This window comes from Thalassophryne amazonica, chromosome 2 (genome assembly GCF_902500255.1).
Source record: "Thalassophryne amazonica chromosome 2, fThaAma1.1, whole genome shotgun sequence".
Classification (NCBI taxonomy): domain Eukaryota; kingdom Metazoa; phylum Chordata; class Actinopteri; order Batrachoidiformes; family Batrachoididae; genus Thalassophryne; species Thalassophryne amazonica.
In genome coordinates, this window is record NC_047104.1 from 139,039,256 (window position 1) to 139,054,496 (window position 15,241).

The 15,241-nt window shown below is 45.0% G+C and overlaps 1 protein-coding gene and 1 long non-coding RNA gene across 5 annotated transcripts in view; one reads left to right on the forward strand and one right to left on the reverse strand.

The window, feature by feature from the left end:
• Positions 1 to 15,241, reverse strand: part of LOC117531423 (immunoglobulin-like domain-containing receptor 2) — an 84,003-nt gene that overhangs the window by 63,045 nt on the left and 5,717 nt on the right. The window lies entirely within an intron of this gene.
• Positions 10,526 to 15,241, forward strand: part of LOC117531464 — a 19,394-nt gene continuing 14,678 nt past the window's right edge. The window contains exon 1 of the long non-coding RNA XR_004566627.1: positions 10,526 to 10,650. This is a non-coding gene — a long non-coding RNA (uncharacterized LOC117531464). The remainder of the gene's footprint in view (positions 10,651 to 15,241) is intronic.

The window sequence follows — 15,241 nt, forward strand, 5'->3', positions numbered from 1 at the left end:
TGACCAGCGCATCGCTAAACTGCCAGCCAACTCTGATCGAGCAAAGCAGTTAAGTAAATTTACATCTTTAGAATCACTTGATTAACCTTGTAAAGCTGCATTTTCTTAAACATAAACATTTTTTAATTAATATAACTATTTCTCAGAGCTCTTTGAATCAAAAATTGATTCTGGATGGAATCATCACCCCAAGAATCGGAATCGAATTGAATGAATGAATGAATGAATGAGTTTATTCGGCACACAATTCAACAACAAAAACAAAAAACTCATAACAAAGCAGCTTACAAAAGTCCTGCGTGGCCGAAAGGATGAGGGCAGAAGCAGAGTTTATAAATACCCACCCCTTATACTAAAAAATAAACATATACACACAAACAAAATTTCATAAATACATATCTACACACACACATATATATATATATATATATATATATATATATATATATATATATATATATATACATACATACACACACACACGTATATACACATATATACATACACATACGCAGATATAGGAGTTGGGACATGCCCAGCTCTCCACAATTTCTCTGATACTTACTGGATTGGTAAGCACTGAAAGCCGAGATAGGCATGTCCTAACTTGTCCCATGACACGCCGAAACAGAGGTGTTCTTTGTCTCGCTCAAACAGCGAATCAGTCGTTACGCATAAAGCCTCCGCGCGGCTTTCCATGACAAAATCTTTTGTTAAAAGTGAAATCTGCCGAAAAATGGCTGATGTCCAGCTCTTGTGATAACCAGAGAAAGTGCACACGACGGTCTCGTATCCACAGAGCCATCAGCTTAGAAATGATCTGGCGTTTTCTGCCTCGTCGTCGCAGCTCGGAGCGCGGCGCGCCGAGCGTCCTGAAAGCCATCCTTAAAGCTGTAGTAACAGTTCTTATTCTCTGCGAAGCCTGTAAAATTTTCACCGAAAGCCAGATAAATTTTTCAAATGGTTTACAGGTGCCAGTCTCTAACAGCTTCTGAAAAAATTCTGATGGAAAAAAAGTCCAAATCATTCCGCCATTTCCAGACAATGAAAATCCGACGAGGGGGCGGGACCACTCCTTCCACAAGGCATGCTCACAGGTGAATGACGTCACCGACAGGCGTGGAAAAACTCACGCATGCGCACGAGGGTTCAAGCTTGTCTGACGTAAAAACATATGAATCAAATCCATATAGTTTTTGAAAAAAATAAAAAGGTGTTGTGTGGGCCGCTGAAGAGGAGGTACTGCTGGCCCACCACCACCAGATGGCGCCCTGCTTGAAGTGCGGGCTTCAAGCACGAGAGGGCGTCAGAGCAACAGAGAGTGACAGCTGTCACTCATCATCAGCACCAGCTGTCACTCATCATCCACATCACCATAAAAGCCGGACTGCAACTCCACCTCCCCGCCGAGAAATCAGCTACCGTAAGAGGTAATTTCTCTGTGTCTTAGTCTGAACTCTTTTGCAGCCGTTTTCCTGTGGTGTTTTCCTTATCTGTGGAATTGGCGTTTGGTGTGATCACGGACGGCTTCGCTTCACACTCCAACCAGATAAGTGGTTAGACAGGAGCTGCACGAGTGTGTGATTGGAGGTGTAGGTGCTCCCTCCCAAAAGAACACAGACTGTGGAATTACTGAGTGTGCGAACACACACTCATCTACACTGTTTCTGTTCTCTGCCAGCAGTACCAGGTCTGACAGCTGGAGACGGTGGCCACCTGGGGATCCAGGACTTGGCGGCTCCGGTGTTCTTCAGATCCGTTGGCGGTGAGGGCCGTGTGGGATCCGGCTCGGTTCTGGATGGACGTCTTCTATCCTCAAGCCTGCCCACACGTCACTCTACATATAATTGTCTGTATTACCAAAACTGTATTTGTCTGTATTCCGTTGTGCACTTCACAACATTAAATTGTTACTGTTTGGCTTATCCATTGCCCGTTCATTTAACGCCCCCCGTTGTGGGTCCGTGTTCCTACACTTTCAGAACAGGATTTCTCGGCCAGCATCATGGATCCCGAGGGGCGTCAACCATCGCTTGAACAGCCAATGGAAGAGCGAGGTGCACAGGCGTCAGCAGGAGGCGTGTTAGGTGAGCTGCAGCGAATCTTAACCGCTTTCACTGCTCGGTTGGACTTAGTCACCGAGTGGAATGTGATTCTCAATCGGAGGATGGAGGCTCTCACCGCCCAGGTGGAAGCGCAGGCTCAGGGCGCTGCTGCAGCACCTCCTCCTGCTGACCGGAGGCCTGAGACAGACATTCCGCTGGTCGTTCAACGAACCCCCCCCACCTTCCCCTGAAGCATACATAAGCCCTCCGTAGCCGTACGGAGGCTGTGTTGAGACGTGCGCTGACTTCTTAATGCAGTGCTCGCTCATCTTTTCACAGCGTCCCGTCATGTATGCGTCAGATGCTAGCCGGGTGGCTTACGTTATAAATTGCTTCGAGGAGAGGCACGCGCCTGGGCTACGGCGCTCTGGGAGCAGAATTCATCGCTCCTAACGACATACGCTGGGTTTGTGAGGGAGTTCCGACAGGTGTTCGACCACCCTCAGAGGCGAGACCGCTTCAAGCATGCTGCTGTTGATAAGACAGGGGCGTCGGAGCGCAGCGAAGTATGCAGTCGACTTCTGCATCGCGGCAGTGCGAGCCGGCTGGAATGCTGTTGCGCTCCGCGCCGCCTTTGTAAACGGACTGTCTCTGGTCCTTAAGGAGCACCTGGTGGCGAAGGACGAGCCGCAGGATTTAGACGGGCTTATCGACCTAGTTATACGGTTAGACAACCGATTAACAGAACACCGACGGGAGCGAGACGAAGGGCGTGGTCAGGCACAAGCCGTCCCTCTTCCTCCCAGGTCCGAAAGGGAGCCGTCTTCCCCACGCTCCACAGCCAGGGCACTCCACGTGACGACAGCTCCCCCTGCTGACGTTACTATGGAAACGAGCAGGGCCAAAAGGCGATCAGATCAGAGACAAAGGAGGCTGGTCAGTGGGGAGTGTTTTCACTGCAGCTCAACCGAGCACACGCAGAAAAACTGCCCCAAACGGTCAAAACAGCAGCACTCGTCCTTAGAGACTGGGCTAAGGGTGGGTCATAATACCCACGCGGGGAAACCCCGTAAATCTGCACGCATCCCAGTCACGATCCTGAGTGGGGATCTAACCCTTCACGCCCCAGCACTGGTGGACACAGGTTCGGAGGGGAATCTGCTGGACAGCAGATGGGCAAGGGAGGTCGGGCTCCCTCTAGTGGCTCTACCTTCACCTTTGAAGGTACGGGCACTAGATGGCACCCTTCTTCCATTAATCACACACCAGACACAGCCAGTGACTTTGGTGGTGTCTGGTAATCACAGGGAGGAGATTGTGTTTTATGTAACACCTTCTACCTCCCGTGTGATTTTGGATTATCCTTGGATGATAAAGCACAATCCCCGGATTGATTGGCCGTCTGGGGTTGTGGCTCAGTGGAGCGAAACCTGCCACCGGGAGTGTCTCGGATCCTCGGTTCCACCTGGTGTGACAGCTAGTGAGGAGGTTAAAGTTCCCCCCAATCTGACGGCGGTGCCAAGTGAGTACCATGATCTTGCTGACGTTTTCAGCAAAGATCTGGCGCTCACCCTTCCCCCGCACCGTCCATACGATTGTGCCACTGATTTGATTCCGGGCGTTGAGTACCCGTCCAGCAGGCTGTACAACCTCTCACGTCCTGAACACGAATCAATGGAGACCTACATCCGGGACTCGTTAGCTGCTGGGCTGATCCGGAACTCCACCTCCCCGATGGGTGCAAGTTTCTTTTTTGTGGGCAAGAAGGACGGCGGACTCCGTCCATGCATTGATTACAGGGGGCTGAATGAGATCACGGTTCGCAACCGATACCCTCTGCCCTTGTTAGATTCAGTGTTCACGCCTCTGCATGGAGCCCAAATTTTCACAAAACTGGATCTTAGAAATGCATACCACCTGGTTCGGATCCGGAAGGGAGACGAGTGGAAGACGGCATTTAACACCCCGTTAGGTCACTTTGAGTACCTGGTCATGCCGTTCGGCCTCACCAACACCCCTGCGACGTTCCAAGCTTTGGTAAATGACGTCTTGCGGGACTTCCTGCATCGGTTTGTCTTCGTATATCTAGACGATATACTCATTTTTTCCCCGGATCCTGAGACTCATGTTATGCATGTACGTCAGGTCCTGCAGCGGTTGTTGGAGAACCGGCTGTTTGTGAAGGGCGAGAAGTGCGAGTTCCACCGCACTTCTTTGTCTTTCTTGGGGTTCATAATCTCCTCCAACTCCGTCGCCCCTGATCCGGCCAAGGTTGCGGCGGTGAGAGATTGGCCCCAACCCACAAACCGTAGGAAACTGCAACAGTTCCTCGGTTTTGCAAATTTCTACCGGAGGTTCATCAAGGGCTACAGTCAGGTAGTTAGCCTCCTGACAGCCCTGACCTCCACTAAAGTCCCCTTCACCTGGTCGGATCGGTGCGAAGCTGCGTTTAGGGAGTTGAAACGCCGGTTCTCGACTGCACCAGTTCTGGTGCAGCCCGATCCAAACTGCCAGTTTATAGTTGAAATGGACGCCTCTGACTCAGGGATAGGATCCGTGCTGTCCCAGAGCGGGGAGTCCGACAAGGTTCTCCACCCATGTGCCTATTTTTCCCGCAGGTTGACCCCGGCTGAAAGGAATTATGACGTCGGCAATCGGGAACTTCTTGCGGTGAAGGAGGCTCTGGAGGAGTGGAGACACCTGTTGGAGGGAGCTTCGATTCCATTCACGGTTTTCACAGACCATCGGAACCTGGAGTACATCCGGACCGCTAAGCATCTGAACCCCAGGCAAGCCCGCTGGTCACTGTTCTTCGGGCGTTTTGACTTTCAGATCACATACCGCCCCGGGACGAAGAACCAACGGTCTGACGCCCTGTCCCGGATGCGCGAAGAGGAAGTCAGGACCGAGCTGTCAGACCCGACTGAAACCATCATCCCCCAGTCCACTGTCGTGGCCACCCTCACCTGGGACGTGGAGAAGACCGTCCGGGAGGCCCTGACACGGAACCCAGACCCAGGGACCGGCCCGAAGAACAAGATGTACGTCCCACCAGAGGCCAGGGCTGCAGTCCTGGACTTCTGTCACGGTTCCAAACTCTCCTGCCACCCAGGGGTGCGAAGAACCGTGGCAGTTGTCCGGCAGCGCTTCTGGTGGGCGTCTCTGGAAGTCGACGTCCGGGAGTACGTCCAGGCCTGCACCACCTGCGCCAGGGGCAAAGCGGGCCACCAAAAGACCCAGGGCCTCCTCCAGCCCTTGCCCGTGCCTCATCGCCCCTGGTCTCACATCGGCCTGGACTTCGTCACGGGCCTCCCGCCGTCCCAGGGAATGACTGCCATCCTCAAAATAGTGGACCGGTTCTCCAAGGCGGCCCACTTCGTGGCCCTCCCGAAGCTCCCGACGGCCCAGGAGACTGCAGACCTGCTGGTCCACCATGTTGTGCGTCTGCATGGGATTCCATCAGACATTGTCTCAGATCGTGGTCCTCAGTTGTCCTCACAAGTCTGGAGGAGTTTCTGCAGGGAACTGGGGGCCACCGTGAGTTTCTCGTCCGGGTACCACCCTCAGACGAACGGACAGGCAGAGCGGGCTAACCAGGACTTGGAGCAGGCCCTCCGCTGCGTGACCTCCGCGCACCCGACGGCCTGGATCCCGCACCCGAGCCGGATCCCACACGGCCCTCCAGGACGGACGTCTTCTATCCTCAAGCCTGCCCACACGTCACTCTACATATAATTGTCTGTATTACCAAAACTGTATTTGTCTGTATTCCGTTGTGCACTTCACAACATTAAATTGTTATTGTTTGGCTTATCCATTGCCCGTTCATTTAACTCCCCCTGTTGTGGGTCCGTGTTACTACACTTTCACAACAAAAGGACCGTTACTTTATTGACAGACCTCGTAGTATTAGTTTTATATGTATTTCCCCACACCTCAATACAGTAGGTCATGTATGGAACGAGCAATGAGTGATATAAAATAGTTAATGAGTGTTGGGAAATTAAATCTTGTTCTTTATGCAGAATTGCAATGGCTTTTGACATTTTGGATTTAACAAAATTAATATGCATTTTCCAGCTCAGTTTATCATCAATAACAACACCAAGAAATTTATCAGTTACCGTTTCAATTTCAATATCATTTAATAATAAATTTCTGCAGGAAATCCTGGACTTGTTTCCAAATATAATACACTTTGTCTTACCAAAGTGGAGCAATAATTTGTTTGAATCAAACCATTGTTTAAACTTCTGTAGTTCCTTCTCCATCATGTCCAAGGTCTGTCCCAAATGATCCCCACTACAAAACACAGTCGTATCATCAGCAAACAAAATACATCTGACGGACTTGGAAACCAAACATATGTCATTAATCTACATTAATGACATATATCATGCAGTGTAAAAGTGAAGCAGAATAAAGTAAAATGAACAACAGCAAATGTCATGAAATTTCAAAATTTCATGACAGTCATTAATATACATTAATGACATATGTTTATGACATACATTAATGAATCATGAGTTGTTGTACGATTCACATCCCTACTAAGCATATATATGTTTTGGCTGCTACTATTTCTCTTACAATCACCACAGCAGATCCAGTATCGGTCCATTTATTTGGCACAAGTATTATGACCTTCCTTGTTAGGGCCACCATCTCGAAGCCGTATAACAAAGCTGGTCTCACTAAAGTCTTGTAGACTTTCCCGTTCACTCTTGCTGATATTCTTCATTCACGGATCTCTCATGCCACCTTTCTCCACCCACTCCACCTGCCTGCACTCTTTTCTTCACCTCTCTACCACTCTCTCCATTATTTTGGACAGCTGACCCCAAGTATTTAAAACTCTTACTTTCACCACTTCTACTCCTTGTAACTGCACTATTCCACTGGGCTCCCTCCCATTCACACACATGTACTCAGTCTTGCTTCTACTGACTTTCATTCCCCTTCTCTCCAGAGCATATCTCCACCTTTCGAGACTAGACTCAACTTGCTCTCTACTCTCACTACAGATCACAGTGTCATCTGTTGCCATCATAGTCCATGGAGACTCCTGTCTGATCTCATCCATCAACCTGTCCATCACCACTGCAAACAAGACAGAACTCAGAGCTGATCCTTGGTGTAACCCCACCTCCACCTTGAATGAGTCTGTCATTCCGACTGCTCATCTCACCGCTGTCACACTGTCCTTTTACATGTCCTGCACTACCCTCACATACTTCTCTGCCACTCCAGACTTCCTCATACAATACCACAACTCTTCTCTTGGCACCATGTCACAAGCTTTCTTTAAATCCATATTAGCAATTGCTAGCCATCTGTTTAGCACATTAGCACAAGCAGTAATGTCAACAATTACTTCCAGTAGTCCCATTTTGTGCGCAAAAGTTAATGTAACCTCAGAAATTGGCAAGACTGTGGTCCCAGGTCTCTTCAGGTCATTGACCAGGTCCTCCTGTGTAGTTCTGAGCTTTCTCAGAATCATCCTTACCCCACGAGGCAGGATCTTGCATGGAACCGCAGACCGAGGGAGACTGACAGTCATCTTGTGTTTCTTCCATTTTCTAATAATTACACCAACAGTTGTTGTCCTCTACCAAGCTGCTTGCCTGTTGTCCTGTAGCCCATCCCAGCCTTGTGCAGGTCTACAATTTTGTCCCTCGTGTCCTTTGACAGCTCTTTGGTCTTGCCATAGGTATTAAAGGCACTGCGCTGCGGTGGTTTGAATCATATTTGTCTAATAGATTACAATTTGTTCATGTAAATGGGGAATCTTCTTCACAGACTAAAGTTAATTATGGAGTTCCACAAGGTTCTGTGCTAGGACCAATTTTATTCACTTTATACATGCTTCCCTTAGGCAGTATTATTAGACGGTATTGCTTAAATTTTCATTGTTACGCAGATGATACCCAGCTTTATCTATCCATGAAGCCAGAGGACACACACCAATTAGCTAAACTGCAGGATTGGCTTACAGACATAAAGACATGGATGACCTCTAATTTCCTGCTTTTAAACTCAGATAAAACTGAAGTTATTGTACTTGGCCCCACAAATCTTAGAAACATGGTGTCTAACCAGATCCTTACTGTGGATGGCATTACCCTGACCTCTAGTAATACTGTGAGAAATCTTGGAGTCATTTTTGATCAGGATATGTCATTCAAAGCTCATATTAAACAAATATGTAGGACTGCTTTTTTGCATTTACGCAATATCTCTAAAATCAGAAAGGTCTTGTCTCAGAGTGATGCTGAAAAACTAATTCATGCATTTATTTCCTCTAGGCTGGACTATTGTAATTCATTATTATCAGGTTGTCCTAAAAGTTCCCTAAAAAGCCTTCAGTTAATTCAAAATGCTGCAGCTAGAGTACTGACGGGGACTGGAAGGAGAGAGCATATCTCACCCATATTGGCCTCTCTTCATTGGCTTCCTGTTAATTCTAGAATAGAATTTAAAGTTCTTCTTCTTACTTATAAGGTTTTGAATAATCAGGTCCCATCTTATCTTAGGGACCTCGTAGTACCATATCACCCCAATAGAGCGCTTCGCTCTCAGACTGCAGGCTTACTTGTAGTTCCTAGGGTTTGTAAGAATAGAATGGGAGGCAGAGCCTTCAGCTTTCAGGCTCCTCTCCTGTGGAACCAGCTCCCAATTCAGATCAGGGAGACAGACACCCTCTCTACTTTTAAGATTAGGCTTAAAACTTTCCTTTTTGCTAAAGCTTATAGTTAGGGCTGGATCAGGTGACCCTGAACCATCCCTTAGTTATGCTGCTATAGACGTAGACTGCTGGGGGGTTCCCATGATGCACTGTTTCTTTCTCTTTTTGCTCTGTATGCACCACTCTGCATTTAATCATTAGTGATCGATCTCTGCTCCCCTCCACAGCATTTCTTTTTCCTGGTTCTCTCCCTCAGCCCCAACCAGTCCCAGCAGAAGACTGCCCCTCCCTGAGCCTGGTTCTGCTGGAGGTTTCTTCCTGTTATAAGGGAGTTTTTCCTTCCCACTGTAGCCAAGTGCTTGCTCACAGGGGGTCGTTTTGACCGTTGGGGTTTTACATAATTATTGTATGGCCTTGCCTTACAATATAAAGCGCCTTGGGGCAACTGTTTGTTGTGATTTGGCGCTATATAAAAAAATTGATTGATTGATTGATTGATTACCCATGGTGGATAGGTTGGAGTGTGATTGACTGAGTGAGTGTGTGAACAGGTGTCTTTTATACAGGTAACAAGTTCAAACAGGTGCAATTAATGCAGGTAGAGTGCAGAATAAGAGGGCTTCTTAAAGAAAAACTAACAGTTCTGTGAGAGCCAGAATTCTTGCTTGTTGGTAGGTGATCATATACTTATTTCATGCAATAAAATGCAAATTAATTATTTAAAAAATCATAAAATATGATTTTCTGATTTTTTTTTTCGATTCTGTCGCTCACAGATGAAGTGTACCTACGATAAAATTACAGACCTCTCCATTCTTTGTAGGTGGGAAAACCTGCAAAATTGACAGTGTATCAAATACTTATTTGCCTCACTGTAGGCCAGGGGTATTCAACTCATTCCAGAAAGGGCTGAGAGGGTGCAGCTTGTCTTTGCAACCACCCACTCCGCCAGGTGATTTCACTGATTAATTGATTCCATCTGCTAAAAGTGATGTTAATCATTGAAATCACCTGGTGGAGTGGGTGGTTGCAAAGACAACCTGCACCCTTTCAGCCCTTTCTGGAATGAGTAGAAGACCATTGCTGTAGGCTCTGAAGGATTACGTCAAAACTACTTCATGGATTCTCACCAAATCTGCACCACAGATAGATATTGGGGCATGGGAGAGTCCACTGAATTTTGGAAGTCATATGGATCCAGATCCAGATTCTGGATCAAAATTTCACTTTATATAGGGTTTCAAGGACTACGTCAAAACTACTTCACGGATTCTCACCAAATTTGCACCACAGATATAGCGTATGGAAGACTCCACTGGATTTTGGAGGTGATCCGGATTGGTGGACATCAGAAATCTCTGATTGCTGTTGTTCATTTTACTTTATTGTGCTTCACTTTTACAAATTTCCAGCCAATTCTGAATGTGCAGAAAAACAATAACTAGAACCAACTTCTGTTTCAGTTCAAAAGACCTGCAGCCCTACAAAAGTAAGTCCCTTCGGCTGCTCCCTTGTTTGCACTCGGGGTCGCCACAGCAAATCTAAGGTGGATGTGCATGTTGAATTGGCACAGGTTTTACGCCAGATGCCCTTCCTGACGCAACTCCACATTACATGGAGAAATGTGGCAGGGGTGGGATTTGAACCCAGAACCTTCTGCACTGAAACCAAGTGCGTTAACCACTTGTCCACCACCCCTGCAAAAGACCTGCAGCCCTACAATGACTTGAAAATCAAAGACCTCAAGTCATAGATTTACTTTTGCTTTCATTGCCTTTTTCACATATAAACTACATAACCTCAGACACACTTTGCTTTCATGGCATCATTTCACACACCACCTTTCTTAGCACACTGCAGCACACTTAAATAGCTCCTGAAATTAGCAGCTCTGTGTACTGAATTCAGAGATTGTGTGAGGTGATGTTGCTACCTCGAGCTGCTGGGACTCAGTGCTGGGCCTTGGGACTCACATTTTCAATACCTAGGACTCAGTGGCAAAAAATTCCAATGCAAACCCTGTGTGCATGGTGGAACTTTTATCTGTGATATCATGGAGTGGCACAAAATTTTAGCTCGTTTGCCAGAAGGCACATAGGGGCTTGATCCTAGATTAGATTTTTTTTTTTTTTTAAGGGTGAGTAAGTGACATCGTGCAGTCACAAAATTTGTAGTGAAATGTTTGCACCCTTTCACAACAGAAGTACTGGAATATTAGTAGGTCCAAGTTCTATGCTATTATGGGGAAAAAAACAGCAATTTATTTTCAAATTGTATTCAGCAGATGTTCGACACAGTGCTTAGACATAGAAATAATGAAACAGCTGAACTGAAGCTGAAAACATGTGTAGGTCTATACTTTTTAACTACGCAGGAAATTGATTAGGATTCAATGAGCAACCCAATAAAGAACTGGACTGATAAATAATAATGGCTCTGATGTCAATAAAGCAGATCAATTCCCATCCCAGACAGTGTATATTTTATGTTGGCTCTGTCACCTGAAAGCAAATTTATTTTTACACAGGGGTCTGGAGGTTCATAGAGAATGTTGTGGATACTGGAAAAACTGTTTCACCCACAGAGCCATATGTCCTCAGGGAGAAAAGTTACTTCTGAGAATTCAAGCAAAGAAGTCAGTAAGTTTACCTTCCTCTGCCACAGGATGGAAGAACAATCCAGGCTTTATTAGTTTTTTGAGGAGGCTTCCTCCACAGAAGAAAATAAAAAGAAGTGGAGTCGGAGAGACATAAGGCCATTTGTGATGTCATACTGGACACATTGCTTTTGGTTTGTTTTCTTGATTTAGCCACTCTTGCTTTGATGCAACACTCACATCTGTGAATTTACCTTGAAATATTTCTTTAAACAGAAACATGCCTGTTCTTTGTGACCATTTTTGCTGTGATGAATGTGGTGGGTTTGCTTCAACACAAAGGTTTGGGTGAGCAAATCCTTGTTCTTGCCAGCATATATATATATACGAGGTCTATTAGAAAAGTATCCGACCTTATTATTTTTTTCAAAAACCATATGGATTTGAATCACGTGTGATTACATCAGACATGCTTGAACCCTCGTGGGCATGCGAGAGTTTTTTCACGCCTGTCGGTTACGTCATTCGCCTGTGGGCAGTCTTTGAGTGAGGAGTCGTCCACCCGCTCGTCGATTTTTTTCATTGTTTAGGAATGGCTCAGAGACTGTTGCTTTGTTTGATAAAAATTTTTTCAAAACTGTAAGGCACAACTGAGTGGACACCATTCAATAAATTCAGCTGGTTTTCGGTAAAAATTTTAACGGCTGATGAGAGATTTTGGTCTGGTAGTGTCGCTTTAAGGACGGTCCACGGCGCCTGACGGCGATCTGCGCTTCGAGGCGGCAGCGTCTCGCCATTTCAAGTTGAAAACTTCCACATTTCAGGCTCTGTTGACGCAGTAAGTCGTCAGAGAACAGAGAACTTTCAGAAGAAGTCGGCATGAGGAGTTTATTCGGACATTCCATTGTTAACGGTCATTTTGTAATGAAAGAACGTGCGGGCAGAGTCGCATGTCGGGCTGGACCCGACCGCGTGGGGTCGCGGCAGGAAAAACACCTCCATTGGAAATCTTAACGGGCAAGTTGGAACATGCCCAAGCTGTTAAACAATTTCTCAGTTACTCACTTGTTGAAAGCCATTAAAAGCCGCCTGAATTCTACAAATGGTTTTCAACACGGAGGTGTTTTTCCTGTCGCGGCGCACACAGATTTGCCGAGTCGTCACGGAAACGACTCGGCGAATTTGCGCGTACGTCTTTCATTAAAAAAATGTCCTTAAACAGTGGAATGTCCGCATAAATTCCTCATGCCGGCCTCTTCTGAATCTTCTCTGTTCTCTCACGATGTCCTGGGTGAATTAAGCCTTAAATTAGGATGTTTTCAGCTTGAAACAGGCCAACGACAGCGCCTGGAAGCGCTGCAGGACGTCCCGCTCCGTGGGAAGTCCTTACACCGACAGAAACACCCCATAATCTCTCATCAGCCGTTAAACTTTTCACAGAAAACCAGCTTAATTTCTCGAATAGTGTCCACTCGGATATTCCTCACAGGTCCAGAAAAAATTTTGATAAAGCAACGCACGCCGTCTCGAGCAGCATGTGAAACAAAGGAATTCAGCCGAGAGGGCGGGACCACATCTCACTCAAGGCCTGCCCACAGGGAAATGACGTCACCGACACGCGTGAAAAAACTCACGCATGCGCACGAGGGTTCAAGCATGATTGGTGTAATCGCATGTCATTCAAATCCATATAGTTAAAAATAAAAATAAAAGGGTCGGTTTATTATCTAAGAGACCTCGTATACACACACAGTGGTGGGCACACTTCCGATAATCCGATAACAGATAATTATCGAAGATAATGTTTTCATTATCAGATTATCTTTTTAGATAAATTTAAAAACCATCATCGGACTAATTATCGTCCGATAACTTTTAGACCGATAACGTACTAAACTAAGGTAACAGTGAAAAACATTTTTAAAACTGTTAAAGCTGTTGAGACCTACCTGTTAAAAGTTTCCTAATAAGCATGTTTTTCTGAACATGCTTACAGAAACAGAAACAGAAACCACTCTATCGTCTGTAAGCAAAAGAGAACTGGTGACCAAAAAAAAAGTCATTTCCTTTAACACCATAATAATATAATCGCAATGTCACCAAGTCATACATGTTTAACTTATGGTTCAAATTTTAACCACTCATTTTAGACAAGTTATTTAAAATTACTGTCATGTCTGAAGTTTATAAAGTGAAAATATCAGATATATGTTTTCGTTTTAAAGTAATGTGCTAATTTTTAAGGTTTTGTGAGCACATGCTGTGCCAGGCAGCAAGGCATTATGGGTAGCATAAGGTAATCTCAGACGGTCACGACAGGACAAATGCATTTCAAACACTCTATTCAGGGTCCACAGATAACAGCATTATACTCTAGTGCCTAAAACTCTCGTGAATATATTCTCTGGGTTTATAGATGTTAGTGTATTTGCGTTTGTTAAATTCCACACATCTTAAATGTAGCAGACACGGATTATCTGGAATTTTGACATTTTTTCAAGGCCGCTACTGCCATCTACTGGCCAGGAGTGTTCATGGCAGTATTAAACGTCTGGGTACATGGCTGCTCTCAAAGTGTTGGTATTGTCCATTGTCTAGGCGCTTTTTGTGTGCATATATTTGTTAACTTTGTATTCTAAAACTACGGTTAGAAGTAATTCCGACTCCTTATCGGTCCACACGAACGAGGTTGGCGCCATGTTTTTACTTTTTGTGGAAGTGACGACAAGAGAATAAGGCTCCTGATTGGATAGAATTTTAATCAGTACCGCCACCCAAAGGTTTGGCAGACTAATTACAACACATTTATATGGTTCGATGTGGATGGATTTTTTTTTTTAAACGACATAGTGTGGATGAAGTTTTTTCCCCAAACTGAAAGGGTAAGATATTCAGTTTTACAAATACCCGACAACGTGTGTACATGGCCTTATGTCTGTGAAAGGCACTATATAAATAAATTTACTTACTTACTTACTAATATTGAGTGCACGTTTTACAACATCATAAAAGTTTTAAAACATGCAATTGCGATGACACTTCCAGGGCTCCGTAAAAATGCCTGTTTTTACAAATAAAAATGGAATATTTTACAAAAGCACATTTATCTTTAAACCAACACACGACACACGTCACATTAACGTGTTGGTTTACATAATGGATTACTGAACCAATCACTGTTTAGCACTTTTACCCAGAATGCTTTGTGGTCTGTGTTTGTTACAAAACCTCAGAATTAGTGCCTTATTCAACATTAAAAGATATATGTTATATTTTAACTTTGTACAAATGACAGAATTGACATTAATGGAGTTATTCTATCAGTATTTTCAAAAAACCATAAGTTAGTATGACTTTATTTTTCAAGACCTCCGCCTGACCGGAGTGTTGAAATTGATAGGGAGCTGGCCTTATGGCTGCTCTTGGTGTGCCCCTGTGGTGGGAGTGCTGTTGTAAACAAGAGCTTCCAGCAGGGGCAGAATGTTAAAAGAAAAATGATTATGATTATGATTAATAAAGAGCTGATTTTGTGGGTGCTCTCAGGATTTGTCTGTGCTGCTTCCTGCAGAAGGCAGCATGGTCAAACATTCTTGCTTTATTCTTTAGGTCTTTTGATGCTTTCAAAAGCAATCGTGTTAAAAATCAATTACAGCTCTTTAGTAACTGCAAATGTCCCATAGACAACACCGGAATTTATTGATTATCTGTAACTTCCGATACATTTTTGAGCGGTTTATCTTTATCAAAGATAACTTTTCAGTTATTATCTGTTATCGAAGTTAATTTTTTGGTTATCTGTGCCCACCACCTGTGTGTGTATATATATATATATATATATATATATATATATATATATATATATATATACACACAGGTGGTGTATACTGAGATACAGGTGGTGAGATACTCTTGCTT